Genomic DNA, 16,475 nt, shown 5'->3' with positions numbered 1-16,475 from the left:
AGTGGTTGGGAAGGGAGTGAAACAGGGTTGTAGCCTCTCCCCGATGTTATTCAATCTGTATATTGAGCAAGCAGTGAAGGAAACAAAAGAAACATTCGGAGTAGGTATTAAAATCCATGGAGAAGAAATAAAAACCTTTAGGTTCGCCGATGACATTGTAATTCTGTCAGAGACAGCAAAGGACTTGGAAGAGCAGTTGAACGGAATGGACAGTCTCTTGAAAGGAGGATATAAGATGAACATTAACAAAAGCAAAACGAGGATAATGGAATGCAGTCGAATTAAGTCGGGTGATGCTGAGAGAATTAGATTAGGAAATGAGACACTTAAAGTAGTAAAGGAGTTTTGCTATTTGGGGAGCAAAATAACTGATGATGATCGAAGTAGAGAGGATATAAAATGTAGACTGGCAATGGCAAGGAAAGCATTTCTGAAGAAGAGAAATTTGTTAACATCGAGTATAGATTTAAGTGTCATGAAGTCGTTTCTGAAAGTATTTGTACGGAGTGTACGGAGTGGAAGTGAAACATGTACGATAAATATTTTGCACAAGAAGAGAATAGAAGCTTTCGAAATGTGGTGCTACAGAAGAATGCTGAAGATTATATGGGTAGATCACATATCTAATGATGAAGTATTGAATAGGATTGGGGAGAAGAGAAGTTTATGGCACAACTTGACTAGAAGAAGGGATCGGTTGGTTGGACATGTTCTGAGGCATCAAGGGATCACCAATTTAGTATTGGAGGGCAGCGTGGAGGGTAAAAATCGTAAAGGAAGACCAAGAGATGAGTAGGTTGCAGTAGATACTGGGAGATGAAGAAGCTTGCACAGGATAGAGTAGCATGGAGAGCTGCATCAAACCAGTCTCAGGACTGAAGACCACAACAACAACATACGTATGGACTGGTTTAGCTTTGTCGCTTAGGGCGGTAGATGTTTAAGTATTTGTTCTGAAAATAATCATCTCACAATCACACTTCGTTTTTGTTTTATTAATTTACCTTTAGTTCCTTTGGTGTCGTAATCCCCATACTTAGTCTCTCCTTTAAAAGTTGTGAAGAAGAACATGATTTATGTCCAATTTATATTTTCTATAATGTTATTTATTGATCTCTTGTATAAATGCCTTTGGGTGACCGAATAGTCAAACTAACAGAACTCATTAAAAAAAAATCATGATTGAGCCTTGCTTGGCTCATGTTTGTGCCATCTATTTTGTAACATCTTGTTTTTACCATACGGTCAACTCGTCATTTTAATTTTAATTTCTGGTGTCACACCGAGCGAGGTGGCGCAGTGGTTAGCACACTGGACTCGCATTCGGGAGGACGATGGTTCAATCCCGCGTCCGGTCATCCTGATTTAGGTTTTCCGTGATTTCCCTAAATCGCTCTAGGCAAATGCCCGGATGGTTCCTTTGAAAGGGCACGTCCGTCTTCTTTCCCCGTCCATCCCTAATCCGATGAGACCGATGACTTCGCTGTTTGGTCTCTTCCCGCAAACAACCCAACACAACTGGTGTCACTGAATTGCTGTCTTGCCTGCCTGTGAGCGTCAGCAGCAGCGCGTGTCGATAAGTGCACTGTTGTACTATCTGTGGGTGACCGATAGTATTTCCGGGTCGTCTTGTGTCTGGTAGTCAAATGGAGACGGACCAAGAGGGCGGTCGGGATGCAGCAGCAGTGAAGTCGGGCACGGAGCCCCAGTGAGGTCCGCACAGCCATCACCAATGGGGACGACCGTGGGTTGGTCGGTCGGTCGGTCGTCTCATCGACGACGTGTAATTGGGTCGGTTCCTTCCTGTGCAGAGATGTCAGTTGTGTTCCCTCTGCATGTTTGGATCCGAGCCAGTGTCTCCGGGACGTCGTCCGTCCGAAGGAAGTCAGTGAGTTGGAGACACGCTAGCAGTGCAGTCGGACATTGAGCAGCAGTCGCGGACGGACCAGCAGTCTAGTCGGTCGGTTGGCATGGAGCAGCAAGCAAGTTCCCGTCTTGCGGAGTCAGGCTGGAGCCGCTGGCAACGTGCATGCTCGGTTCGAGTGTGAGGTGCTGCTTGCTAGTGCTACGAAGTTCGTCGCCCACCGATGTTGGACATGAAAGTTGAGTCTTCACTTAACTTACTATCGAGCCTCAACTGTTTACATTTCTTTGTTTGATCCTGGTTTTTGCTTTTGGGACATTCCGGCGGGCAACGACGTGTGTGTATTTAAATCGGCTAAGATTCCAGCTGTCTTCCTGTGGAACTTAACTTAACTTTACTTATTCCCTGTTACTGAAGTTCACCAGAGGTATCTTCTGCCTTGTGGCCGTTTTGTTCCTGTTACCTGGTCCGGTCGTTGACGTAATTTTAGGCAGTGTATTTTCCTCCTCACGTTGTTGCTGTCCAGTGCGGCGTGTAGTTCGACGTCTGAGGTGTTGTTACTCGCTACGGACGCCAATATTCTGTGTGTCGTTGTGTTGAAATCTTGTGGTCGTTTTGATGGTTGCAGGTAGCGGAGAAAAGGCAAGGCTATAGAAACATCTGTTGTCGATGTAACAATAAGGTCTGGGGCTCAAGCCCGTGACTGCTCTGACTACAGGTAGGGTCCAATCTTTCTCTTTGCTACGGAGGGGATGGGCCCCTCGCACTAGCTGCCTTTTACCCATGCCAAAGAACCCGGGCAGTCATTTTGACAGCAGGGTGTGTCCTGGGGCAATCCTGGGCGGACTGGTACGAGAAAAATCCTCCCCCCTATTAAGGATCGAACCCAGGGAACTCGAAGGCTGGAGTCTAGTGTACTACCGGCTAGACCATCATGCCTCTCAGAAATATGTTTGACTTGTGCAAATATAGATGCCGCCTATAGGAAAATTAAAGAACCGTTTGGAGACAAGAGGAGCAGCTGTATGGATATCAAGAGCTTAGATGGCAGGGTAGCACTAGGCAAAGAAAGGAAAGCTGAGAGGTGGAAGGAATAAACAGAGTGTCTATATAAGGGAAACAAACTCAAGGACAATATTATAGAGAGAGAATAGCAAGCAGGTAAAGACGAGATGGGAAAAAAGGATACTGCCAGACGAATATGAAAGGGCACTGAAAGAACTTCGTGAAAACAAGGACCTTCGAGTAGATGACATTCCTTCAAAATTACCGAGATATTTGGAAGAGCCATACATGACAAAACTATTCCACCTGGAGTGCAATATGTAGTACACAGAAGATATATCTTCAGACTTACAGAAGAATGTAATAATTCAAGCTCCAAAAAATACAAGTGCTGAATATTAAAGAACCATCAGTTTAATAAGAGAACTTAGAAGAATAGTGACATGAAGTATTTACAGAAGAATGGAGAAACATGGTAGTAGCCGACCTCGGGGAAGATCAGTGTCGATTTTTACATTTAATGTTAGAAGATTCGTTGAAGAAAGACAGACCTATGTTTATAGTATTTGTTTATTCAGAAAGAGCTTTTAACTGTGGTGACTAGACTACACTCTCTGAAATTCGTAAGGTGGCAAGGACAAAATAGAGGAGTACAAAGATTTTTTACAGCTTTTTCAGAAACCAACCTTCAGTTGTAGAAGTCGAGGGGCATGGCAGGTAAGCTGTGTTTGAGAAGGGAGTGAGACAATGTTGTAACGTCCCCCAATGTTATTCAATCTGTACACTGTGCACGCTGTGGAGGAAAACAAGGAGAAATCTGGAAATGGAATTAAAGTTCAGAAAATAAAGAGAGGGTTTCCAGTGACATTGTAATTCTCTCAGAGACGGCAAAGGACTTGAAAGAGCAGTTGAACGGAATTGATAGTGTCTTAAAAACAGATTATAAGGTCAACACAAGTAAAACGGGGATAATGGAATGTAATCAAGTTAGGCGATTCTGGGGGAATTAGACTAGGAAATGCGACACTAAAGTATTAGATGAGTTTAACTATTTGTGCAGCGGAACAACTGATGGTGGTCAAACTAGAGAGAGTATAAAATGTAGACTAGAAATAGCAAGAAAGGAACTTCTGAAGAAGAAGAATTTGTTAACATCTAATATAAATTTAAGTATTAAGAAGTGATTTCTGAAAATATTTGTTTGCGGTGTAGCTTAATGCGGAAGTGAAACGTGAATGATGAGGAGTTCAGACAAGAAGAAAATATAGGCTTTTGAAATGTGGCGCTGTAGAAGAATTCTGCAAATTTTTCGGGAAGATCGAATACTTATAAGGATGTACTGAAAGAATTGTATAAAAAGAAATTAACTAACAGATGGGTCGGTTGATGAGACTCATTGTAAGGCCTCAAGGAAGGCAGTTTGGCATTGGTGGAGGGAGGGGGGGGGGGAAGAGTAAAAATTGTGGATGGGGACCTAGTCTTGAATACAGTTAGCAAGTTCAAATGGATATAGGTAGCCGTAGGTATGCAGAGACGAAGGATGTCGCGCGGGATAAGGAACGCCACTGCAATCTACTCGTGCCTTCCAAAGACGGGATAGGGTATTTGCACGCTTAGGAAACTAATAGTAAGTCCGAGAGAAAGCAGGAAAAGCTTGCGCCTCATAAAGACTAACTACTCCGCATTTGTTTCAGATACAGCGTGAAGTAAGCGATGTTACTACATACAACCAACGGAATAATGAGCTGAGTTACCACAATGGCGCTGTAATTGATGCCTAAATTCCTGTAAGCAATAGTTCCGTTTCAGCCAATGCCCGTATCCTTCAATTTCAGAGTTTTTTTTTGGGATAATTACTTCTCCATCGCAACTGCTATATGTCTCAAATGAACCTTAACTTCGGATATTAAATTTACTGTCGTAATTTGCAGTTTTCAATTATTTTGAACAAATGTTAATTATGCATGTGATTTAATCAACTGTAAAGCGTTCACGAGTACTTGTTACGTAGCATATTTACTAGACTCGTCGCAGAGTCCACTACAACTCCGGTGATACGGTATCCGCAGCCAGTTGGTTCTTATTCTAGTGTGAACAGCAAATTTTGACCTCGCTTACTTGGCCGGTAAGGGAAGGAAGAATGGGATCATAGAGTTGCTGTTCATCAACCTTTACCCCAATGTAAAGGGGAGATGTTCAGCAAACTCAAGTGGCACACTCTGCAAGAGAGGCGCTCTGCATCGCGGTGTAGCTTGCTCGCCAGGTTCCGAGAGGGTGAGTTTCTGGATGAGGTATCGAATATATTGCTTCCCCCTACTTATACCTCCCGAGGAGATCACGAATGTAAAATTAGAGAGATTCGAGCGTGCACGGAGGCTTTCAGACAGTCGTTCTTCCCGCGAACCATACGCGACTGTAACAGAAAAGGGAGGTAATGACAGTGTCACGTAAAGTGCACTCCGCCACACACCGTTGGGTGGCCTGGGGAGTATAAATGTAGATGTAGATGTCCCGGGCTAAATCAGAAACATAACCGCAGGATCTTATGAGGGCACTATTGTTAATGTCTTTCGTGTCAGCTTTGATTTTCATCCCTTTCCCTTTTATTTCATAGTCTCCCATAATTCAAAACCACAACATTACATTGTACCTCACCACAGTGGTCCACACGAGACGGTAGTTCCATCTACGTCTACACCTAAAAGCCACAAACCACAATATGGTGAATGGCAGGTACCTCTGTTGTTTACCACCTTAGCTGTTACATTCGCTTCTACTGCACAGGGAAACTACTTGTGAATTCTAATTTCTTATTGTGGCCATTTCGAGAAGTGTATACAAGGGAGAGTCGTTTGTTGCCCTACTCTCCTTGGAACATGCGCTCTCGGAACGGTAACAGCAAACTTATCCGTCAACCACGATTCCTCTCTTGCAGCGTCTGCCATTGGAGTTTGATAAGCATTTCGTTTGCACTCATGATCTTACTAAAAGAACTTGTGACAAAACTCGTTGAACGAGAATTGCCGGCCGCGGTGGCCGAGTGGTTCTAGGCGCTTCAGTCCGGAACCGTGGAACTGCTACGGTTGCAGGTTCGAATCATGCCTCAGGCATGGATGTGTGTGATGTCCTTAGGTTTAAGTGGTTCTAAGTTCTGGGGGACTGATGGTTCAAATGGTTCAAATGGCTCTGCGCACTATGGGTCTTAACTTCTGAGGTCATCAGTCCCCTAGAAATTAGAACTACTTAAACCTAACTAACCAAAGGACGTCACACACATCCATGCCCGAGGCAGGATTCGAACCTGCGACCGTAGCGGTCGCGCGGCTCCAGGGGACTGATGACCTCAGATGTTAAGTCCCATAGTGCTCATCGCCATTTGACCCATTTGATTTGAACGAGAATTCGGAGGATTGATTCCTAAACAAACCGGCGTGATGCACTTGCGACATGGATTGTTGGTCATAGGAAATGTAATGGACACATACATGCCTCATACAAAACCGAAACTTGACTTATCGGAGAAGGCTAATTGCAGCCAGTCTACTGTCCAGTTTCAATAATAGCGCTGATCAAATTTAAATCATTTCCTTGATGACACCTGGTAGTCTAGTACGTAGCAGGGTTAATGAAACTATTTTGGTAGATGTTTGACTAAAGATGCCACTCACATTGCAGAAATTCATCACTGTTTTGCCCAGCCTATAATTTCTTGCAATGAATTACAGCTTCATTCAGCGAAATTTTGAATTGAGAATGGCAGAAGTCGTCGAAAAAGTAGTGGAAGACTTTACGCACAGATATATAGGGTGACAATTATTGAGCTATATGAATAAAGAAGTAAATTAGTTACAAACTATGGCGCGCACAGCCTTTATTAAACATGTAAACGTCACTACAGATAATCTGATTTAGGTTATGACAGCTTGCCGCGGTGGCCAAGCGCTTCTAGGCGGTTCAGTCCGGACCGCGCGACTGCTACGGTCGCAGGTTCGAATCATGCCTCGGGCATGGATGTGTGATGTCCTTAGGTTAGTTAGGTTTAAGTAGTTCTAAGTCTAGAGGACTGACGACCTCAGATGTTAAGTCCCATCGTGCTCAGAGTCATTTGACCCATTTGATTTGAACGAGAATTCGGAGGACTGATTCATAAACATAGGGGCGTGAAGCGCTTGCCACATGGTTTATTGGCATAGTAAATGTAAGGGACACATACATTAGTCACACAAAATCGAATGTTGCCACGAAAGTATACACTGGCATAACAGAAGTCATCGGGTATCTCCTAATATGGTGTCGGACTTTTTGGTAGGCGTAGTCCAGCAGTCCTACATCTCATTGAAAGTCCTCTGCAGAAATATTGAGCCGTGCTGCCACTATAGCCGTCCATAATTGCGAAAGGATTGCCGGTGCAGGATTTTCGGTTATGTCCCGTGAATATTCGACGAGACTCATGTCGGGAAATCTGTCTGACCGAATCATTCGCCCGAACCGTCCAGAATGTCCTTCAAACCAACCGCGAACAATTTTGGCCCTATGACATGGCTCATTGTCATCCATAAAAATTCCATTGTTATTTGGGAACATGAAGTCCATTAATCGCTGCAAATGGTCAATGATCCATTCAGATGGACCAGAGGACCGAGTGCATTCCACGTAAACACAGCCGGAACCATTATTGAGCCAAAGCCAGCATGTTCAAGGCGTTATAGACAAATGGGGTCTACCGGTTCGTGGGGCCTGCTCCATGCACGAACTATACTATCAGTTATAACCAACAGAAATCGGGACTCATCTGAACAGGTCACGGTTTTTAAGCCGTCTAGGGTCCAACCGATAGGGTCACAAGCCAGGATAGGCGCTGGAGGTGATGTCGTGCTTTTAGCAAAGGCACTCGTGTTGGTCGTCTGGTGCCATAGCTAATTAACACGAAATTTTTAAGTGAAGGCCGTCGGCCACTGCGTTGTCCGCGGTGAAAGATAATGCCTGAAATTTGGTATTTTCGGCACAATCTTGACACTGTGGACCTTAGAATACTGAATTCCCTAACGATTTCTGAAAGGGAATATCCCATGCCTCAAGCTCCAACTGAAACTTGTTTATTAAAAATTTTACTTTAACTGCTGAGTGAAACTGAATACAAGCGAACCTACTTTCTCTTTACTTATACTTATCATGTCAACACTGATCCACAATATTCTAGCACAACGCAATCTGACTGCTCAAGAAAAGGATAATCTGACTTGAAATAATTAATTCAAAGGAATGGCGCTGACTAAAAAGAAATCCGAACAATAACCTATGATTTCATTAAGCACTTACCTCACAAAAATCATTAATACGCGAATTACTGCAATTCAGCGAGCGTCAATACTGCCAGCTATATAAAAGATTCTAACTACTAAAGCCACTAACTACTAATAAGCATGTGGTTAGCAAAGGAAGGATTTTGTTGCAAACCAAATAATGCAATTTTTTACCTAAATAATGTGACATCCAGTTCAAATGGTTCAAATGGCTCTGAGCACTATGAGACTTAACAACTGAGGTCATCAGTCCCCTGGAACTTAGAACTACTTAAACCTAACAAACCTAAGGACATCACACACATCCATGCCCGAGGCAGGATTCGAACCTGCGACCGTAGCAGTCTCGCGGTTCCGGACTGAAGCGCCTAGAACCGCTCAGCCACGGCGACCGCCACATCCAGTTCAAATACGAATATAAATCGTCATTGTTTTCTAGTACAAAAGTATATAATCATGAATAATATTCAATCTCCAAGTCGAACATGTACAGATCGTTAGCCTACGCTAACACATGGGACCTCTACCCTCCATCAATGCTAACTTCTCACATCCAACATCCATCACTGGCCGTTCACATCCAACTGCCCAACAGTACTTCCATCATTGCTGGCGACTAATTTCCGACAACGAGTCCAACCAACCACAGAGTCTCTTACAAAGAAAGCGCAGTCAGAGATCCAATGCGAAGTGCTACACAGCGCTGGCAATACAGAAGCAGCCCACTTACACAACTACCACTCCGCGTGCAAAGTCTGTTAATTCCCGTCGTGCAGCCAAGATCACGTCGGAAAATGTTTTCACACGAACCACCTGAGTACTAGAGATGGGCAAACTGAAACACGTAACAGTTTCGAAACAAATGAAACAGTACAATGTAACGTTCCGATACGCTGTTTCGAAACAGTGAAACAGTTTGTGTTTTGTAATCTAATAAACCGACACATTTTATCATCTTGAATGTCTACTGTATAAGTATGTCCATATAAACAAAAATTAGGTGCGACAGCGCTAATCATGTCGGAGAAAGTATGAAACTAAAACTTAGGCGTCTTGGCAATTTCGCATTTCCTGCAGCAAAGACGCTACTTTCATGTCGTGTGACTTTCATACTTCTCAATTGCCTGAGGAAAGCCATAGCTGAAGACAGAAGAACCACCACGAACGGAACTGGAGGTGGGAGCAAACTACAGAAAGAACGGATATGCTAATGGGATTCCCACATTCCTTTAGTACGGGTAATATACCCATACTGCTAATTTCCATCTACACAAAGGGAATTATTGTGGATAATGGGAACAGTGACTATAGACTCACAAATAACGCCAAATAATTCGAATAAATAACAAAATATGACAGAAAAAAATTTTTGTCTTTCAAGGTGTTTCGAACCGTTACTATAAATTCACAAAGCTTCCAGGCCTTCCCGTTCACTATCAGTGATATGTCACACAGATTGCTTGCAATTATACCTACATCACATTTATGTATATGTCTAATAACTGTCACGCCTTTTTTTATTCAAAATGTTGTAGGCTTACTTGCGTTTCTTAATACGATTACTGTACATGAACAGAGAAGAGCATGTTATAAAAAAAGTGTAAATTAACTGAATGATTTCACATATTTATTATTTTGAATGTGAATTGTATTCGTTGTGTTATTGTTTGGTTATCGTTTCTAAATCAGATGTTACGTCATTTCGGATAGGACAGTCAGCTAGAAACGAAGCTTTATTTTCGGACATCTTAAGCTCCATGCTATAGCTTGTCAAAAAGATTTCGACACTCTTGAAAGAGTTTCATGAAGTGGTATGTTGTGTTTCAGTACCTGTGCCGAGCCCAAATCTCGTCCGACACAGAGTGGAATGAAGCATCACTGTTTCGATACAATTAGTCCGTTCCAAGCACAGGTGGATTGAAACAGCCTTATTTTGAAACAACGATACAATTTCTGTCTCTGGCTCGAGATCGAATCTGGTCCGGTTATCCGAGACAGGGGCGGAATGAAACACCACTGTTTCAAAACAGTGAACCACAGCCGTTCCGAAACACTGAAACAGTTCCACGTATGGATACACCGTATCGAAACATAGAAACAATGGCCAAATCTACTGAGTATAAATGACAGCTCCGCTAATGCACTGCCCTTTTTTACCGTGTGTACGCGATGCTACCGTCATCTGTATAAATGCATATCTCTATCCCACAACTTGTCACCGCAGTGTGTGTAGATGTATGTGTTCAGTGTGGGTGAGTGAAGGAGAAAGAGGAGTTGAATTAATAACCTGATACAGGATTTGAGTGGGGGATGGATTGCGAATGGGAAAAGCGAGGTGGAGTGTGTGACGTCTATTTTTGTTTCCTGTGGCAGTTTCAAGACGGCCGTGGGAAGGGTAGTAAGAACGAGGGATTCCTTCGAGCACGGTGGACTGATTGGCAAGCGGAGCTGCGTGCGGGTTGCGTTGCCGGCACGCAGCCTTGCGTGCTCTCCCACGCCCGCAAGCGTGGCGTAATGCCCCATAATTCCATACGCGACGTCCGCTCATGAATATGCGCCTAGCGCTGCTGCGCCTTCGCGAGGCAACAGCCGGAACGCAGCGAGACCGCGCCGCGGGAGACGGGGACTCCGCAATGACGGCTCGAATTTAGGCCGCCGTCTGTCGCCTGGTAATGAGCCGGCAGCTGTGTGTGACGCCGAAAAACTCTCCCAGGTAATCAAGCAGCCGAAACCGAGGTAGGGATGATTTATTGCGGCTGGCTGACTTTGCACCAACTCGAGCGTTCCCCGGATCCCAGAGTTATGTCTCCACAGCTTCTGCCTGACCGGGGTACCATTCAGGTGCGAAAATAAATGCTGCGTTATATGCGAATGTAAACTAGCTCGGCGTGTACGAAGACGAAGATTTCTCGATAGTGTAATGATACTTGAATTACGTAACCATTACGGCACCTCACCTGAACCTCTCGATACCAGTAATATTCTACTATGTTTCTGTAAAGTGGTTTACATATTTGTGAGACAACATTCAGATTTGATTTCATTTGTGATACATCGATATCTTTATATTGCAATGATATTATTCTTATGTGTCTTCTTTCTTTTTGTCACTATGATCTTCGACGTACTTGTAACTCTGACTTTGGGGTGCGTAAGCGATTATTAGTTAGTTGTTTGCTTGTTAGAGAGTCGGACGTTGAGAAAGTCAAGTCTTGGACGTCATGTTGGAAAGATGCATACTGTACTTGCCTTATAAAATGTGAGGAAGATGTTTTCAAGTATGTTTTGTATTGTGAAGTGATGTTTTGTGTGTTACGTGATATTGCAATAAAAGCAATTAAAAGGAAGTGTAACTTAAATTCGGAGTGCTGATTATTGTTTTTACATCACTTTGAAAGGTTTAATCTCTAAGAATGGTTTGTGAAGCGCATCTACAAAACTTTTGAATATAGCAGAATAAAACCTAGGCCTCTTTGCATCCGAGTTTGGAATCATAACCACCTAGATTTTCAACGATTGAGCCATGATTTTACGACGAGACCAGCGTGGGATACACAAAAAGATGAGTGCCTAGTTTTTTATTATTACATGAAATGACTTTATTAACTGTGCTCTAATGACACCTGCCACATAATATGACTGTTGTTGCCCGAAAATGCAGTATTTAGCAGCGTAGGCAACACCGCAATCGTTATTAAATGCTGACCTTTGTTGTGGTAGGGTTGTTAGAACAGCTCAACTGACTGATGTGCTGATCTACAGTTACGCTTTCAGGATCACCATAAGATCGTATATGCCAAAGAGAGCACATTTAATTGTACCGTATAACTCGTGCAGAGCAAACTGGAATATAATGAATTTGCAAGAGAAGCAAAGGATGGCTCTGTTAAACTGCACTAATACAGGAAGCATCGCTCGTGGGAGCGACACGTTGGCCTTTCCACGGATGATATCCTGGAAACCATGAATGCAGACTGTAATAGTCCTTTATTTACGTGACCATTACGGCACTGCAACCCCAGTTCTCGATACCAGTAATATCGTACTACTTTTCTGCGAAGTAACAGACATATTTTTGTGAGAATATTCACATTTGGTTTTATTAATGTATAGGTACTCCGATGTATCGATATATTACAGTGATATGGTTCTCGTGTGTATTCATTTTTGTGAGACTGTTATAATCTTTGACTTACTTGTCACCGTTTAGGCGCGAATGCGCACAGAGCAGTCTTTGTTTCACTTTGCAGAAGTTAAGTTGTTATTTCTCTTTCTAAAAGAACAGTTTAGTGTTTGGTTGAAGTGGAATTTAATTTTTTGAAGATTGATACAAAACTGTTTTCTTGATGATGTGACAATTAGAAGAAGTATATGTGAATTTACAAGAAGTTTAATAGAAATGTGGATCGTGAACACCAAGTCAAAAATTACCTCTACCATACCATTGTTCTGATCTGGGATTGTTTGATCATTAAGAATTTCCTGAAAAACTCATTTTGTTAGGTCTTCAAATATTCCTAAAATACAGATCTGGACCTTCTAGCAGTCAAAGTGGAATCACCCTAGAATCAACAAGATGAGCCATAACAAATTCGACGAAATCTACGTGGGAATCCATTCAAGATAAATGCCAAAATTAATGATTTTTTTACAATGACTTCATTATTTCCATTCTGACGATACCATCCAGCCGGTCGGTGTGGCCGTGCGGTTCTAGGCGCTTCAGTCTGGAACCGGATGACCGATACGGTCCTCGAATCCTCCCTCGGGCATGGGTGTGTGTGATGTCCTTAGGTTGTCCTGTTTCTTTGTAACGGACAAATGGAAATGGCAGGATGACTGCTGTTCATATCTCAACACATACTGGTTTATGGACGTATCATTATACGGACTTTCCTTCTAATTTTGATCATTACTACCTACTGTAAAATGGTTCAAATGGCTCTGAGCACTATGGGACTTAACTTTTAAGGTCATCAGTCCCCTATAACTTGGGACTACTTAAACCTAACTAACCTAAGGACATCAAACACATCCATGCCCGAGGCAGGATTCGAACCTGCGAACCTAGCGGTCGCGCGGTTCCAGACTGTAGTGCCTAGAACCGCTCTGCCACCCCGGAGGACGTAAAAATGTGATAATTTTTTTAAAAAATCACTCTTCATGAATGATCTGTTAGATAGAGTAGGCAATGATCTGAGGTTGTTCACTAATAGCGCTAGTGTCTTCGGAAAACCATCACGACTGCAGAGGGATCCAGGATGACTTGGACAAGTTGTTATGGTCCGATGAATGGTAGCTTGCTTTGAGTGTTGATAAATCTAAGTTGATAATTAAGAGAAACATCCCTGTTGTACGTTAATGATAAGGTGTCAGCAATTTCCCCGCATCTATTAAGGCTCATGTTGTGATGGTTTCTTAAAAGAAGGACGTGATCAGTTTCTTTTTCAATCCGGGTTAGTTCGAGATTGTACCCAGACTACACTGACTTAGTCCTCGATGGGACCTCAAACCTAAAGATTCTTTTATCTAACTTTAGTCTCTTATTGAGAAAAGTCACAAGTTGGATTACTGTGTTCTATATCTTTAAAAAGTCTGAATTCTTGTTAAAATACACTCTTAAAGAAAAGTAATTATTGACGCACCATGAAGGAATTTTTCGCTTGGGACGGAAATCGGCAATGCACATGTACACACAAACAAATTCAGGAAAACAGACTGTTTCAAGAGAAACAGCTTCACAAAATGAGTAATTCAATAAGGCGTTTGTCTGCCCGTAACCATTACGCAAGCGTTTACTCGACTTGGTATTGATTGATAGAGTTGTTAGTTGTCATGTTGTGGAATACCGTGCCAAATTCTGTCCAATAGGTGCGCTAAATCGTCAAAATCGCGAGCTGGTTGAAGGGCTCTATCCATAAGGCTGTTAACGTTCTTATTTGGGGAGAGATCCGGCGATCTTGTTTTCCAAATTAGGATTTGGCAAGCACGATGACAAGCAGTAGAAACTCTCGCTGTGTACAGGTGGAATTATCTTGTTGAAATGTAAGCCCAGGATGGATTGCCACGAAGGGCAACAAAATAAAGCGTAAAATATCGCCGAATTACCACTGTGCTATAAGGATGATGTGGGTGACGAGCAAAGGGAATGAAAAGAAATGGCACCCCAGATCATCACTCCTGGTTATCGGGTAATACGGAGGGCGAAAGCCAGGTTCGTATACTACTGGTGCCCTAGGCGTCTCCAGACACGCCTTCGTTGGTCATCGGAGCTCACTTCGAAGCGGGACTCATCACTGAAGAGAACTCTACTCCAGTCATTCAGATTACAGGCTGAAGAAGTGTCTACAGACTCCCCGGACAGCGGTGGGATACGAACCTGGCTGTCGTTTGCTGTACGGCCCAAGAACAGTGAGTGATGGTCTAGGGTGCCATTTCTTTTCATTGCAGGTACCCTTTGGTTGTCATCTGCGGCACACTTATAGCACAGCTGTGAGTCGACCATATTCTACACCATCTTTTGTTGCTCTTCATGACAAGACATTCCGGGTGTTACATTTCAGCAAGATAATGCCCGCCTGCACACTCTTAAAGTTTCTACTCCTTGTCTTCTTGCCTGTCAAACCTTACCTCTGCCAGACAGACCGACGCATCTCTCCCCAATTGTGAACGTTTACACCTACAAACTGCTCGGAATTTTGGCGATCTATCGCTCCTATTGGGCAGAATTTGGCACGATATCTCTCATGAAGACATACAGCAACTATATCAATCAATGCGTAGCCAAATAACTGATTGCATAGGGCCCAGCGGTGGACTAACATGTTATTAACTTGTTCAATTTGTGAGGCTCTTTTTCTTGAATAGATCATCCAACTTTTCTGAAATCGTTATCATTTGTTTGTCACTACACCAGGTCTACCGATTTCCTCACCATCTGGCTAATTGCTTCGTGGTGCGTCGTTTTTTTTTACCTTAAAATGTGTGTTTACTACTTCATTCAAGCAAATTGTTCCGACGTATCAAAAGCGCCGGCACGAAGATGAAGAACGCAAAAGCAGAGAAGGCTGTGAGATTACGTCAGCCAATAGTTCGCTGGCTAGGACCGCACCACGATATGAACGACCTCTAGCTGAAGAGAATATAAGCGCTGCTCCTGCCAGCCTCAGGCGGACAGTAGAAGACAGACACTACTAAACTGGAGTAGGAAAGAGCAGTAGAAGAGCTGTTACGTGGGATCCATATCCGTTACGTGCATGGACAGTCTATATAGTGAAAGATATTGATTATTTGCATGTCGCCAGTAGCTTGCGATACGAGATTGGAAACCAAAGTTAAGTATTGCCAATCTTCTTTATTGTAATAAAAACCATTAATATGATTTGTTTGAATTGTTGTATAGCCTTCCGAGAAAGCAGCATCCTTTAGTGGGCAGGGCCCCACACAAATAATAAAATAGTAACTTCAGCCTCTCTGCAGAAAAAGTAACGAGTGATGATACAGATAACAATCACTTTTTTTCTACTGACTTGAAATCACGTTAACGTACTGCATCATGTATGGTAACAAACTTTCCATGTCATAAGAAAGTGTAATAAATTTCAATTTTAAGCTATGTTACAATTCAGTTGAAACAATTAGAGTAATTTTTTAAGGTAAAAATAAACAACTGCTCCGGTCAAAAGCCGGTCGAAAATTGTTTTATTGTTCTCAGAACGGATGTAAGTTTATTAGTTTTAGGACTTAATTTATTCTTAGAGCGCAGTTCTGCATTGTTATGAGAGAAAGTACAGGAGGATCTGCAGCGAATTGACGCATGGTGCACGGAATGGCAATTGAATCTCAATGTAGACAAGTGTAATGTGATGCGAATACATAGAAAGATAGGTCCCTTATCATTTAGCTACAAAATAGCAGGTCAGCAACTGGAAGCAGTTAATTCCATAAATTATCTGGGAGTATGCATTAGTAGTGATTTAAAATGGAATGATCATATAAAGTTGATCGTCGGTAAAGCAGATGCAAGACTGAGATTCATTGGAAGAATCCTAAGGAAATGCAATCCGACAACAAAGGAAGTTGGTAACAGTACGCTTGTTCGCCCACTGCTTGAATACTGCTCAGCAGTGTGGGATCCGCACCAGATAGGGTTGATAGAAGAGATAGAGAAGAACCAACGGAGAGCAGCGCGCTTCGTTACAGGATCATTTAGTAATCTTGAAAGCGTTACGGAGATGATAGATAAACTCCAGTGGAAGACTCTGCAGGAGAGACGCTCAGTAGCTCGGTAAGGGCTTTTGTTA

The 16,475-nt window shown here is 42.8% G+C and overlaps 1 protein-coding gene across 1 annotated transcript in view; it reads right to left on the bottom strand.

The window, feature by feature from the left end:
- The window catches only part of LOC126354108 (protein Skeletor, isoforms D/E-like), a 291,002-nt gene that overhangs the window by 183,750 nt on the left and 90,777 nt on the right, over positions 1-16,475 (bottom strand). The gene's annotated exons all lie outside the window — the stretch shown is intronic.

The sequence above is a fragment of the Schistocerca gregaria genome, chromosome 3, assembly GCF_023897955.1.
Source record: "Schistocerca gregaria isolate iqSchGreg1 chromosome 3, iqSchGreg1.2, whole genome shotgun sequence".
In the NCBI taxonomy this organism is placed as follows: Eukaryota; Metazoa; Arthropoda; class Insecta; order Orthoptera; family Acrididae; genus Schistocerca; species Schistocerca gregaria.
This window is presented reverse-complemented; position numbering and strand designations above follow the sequence as displayed.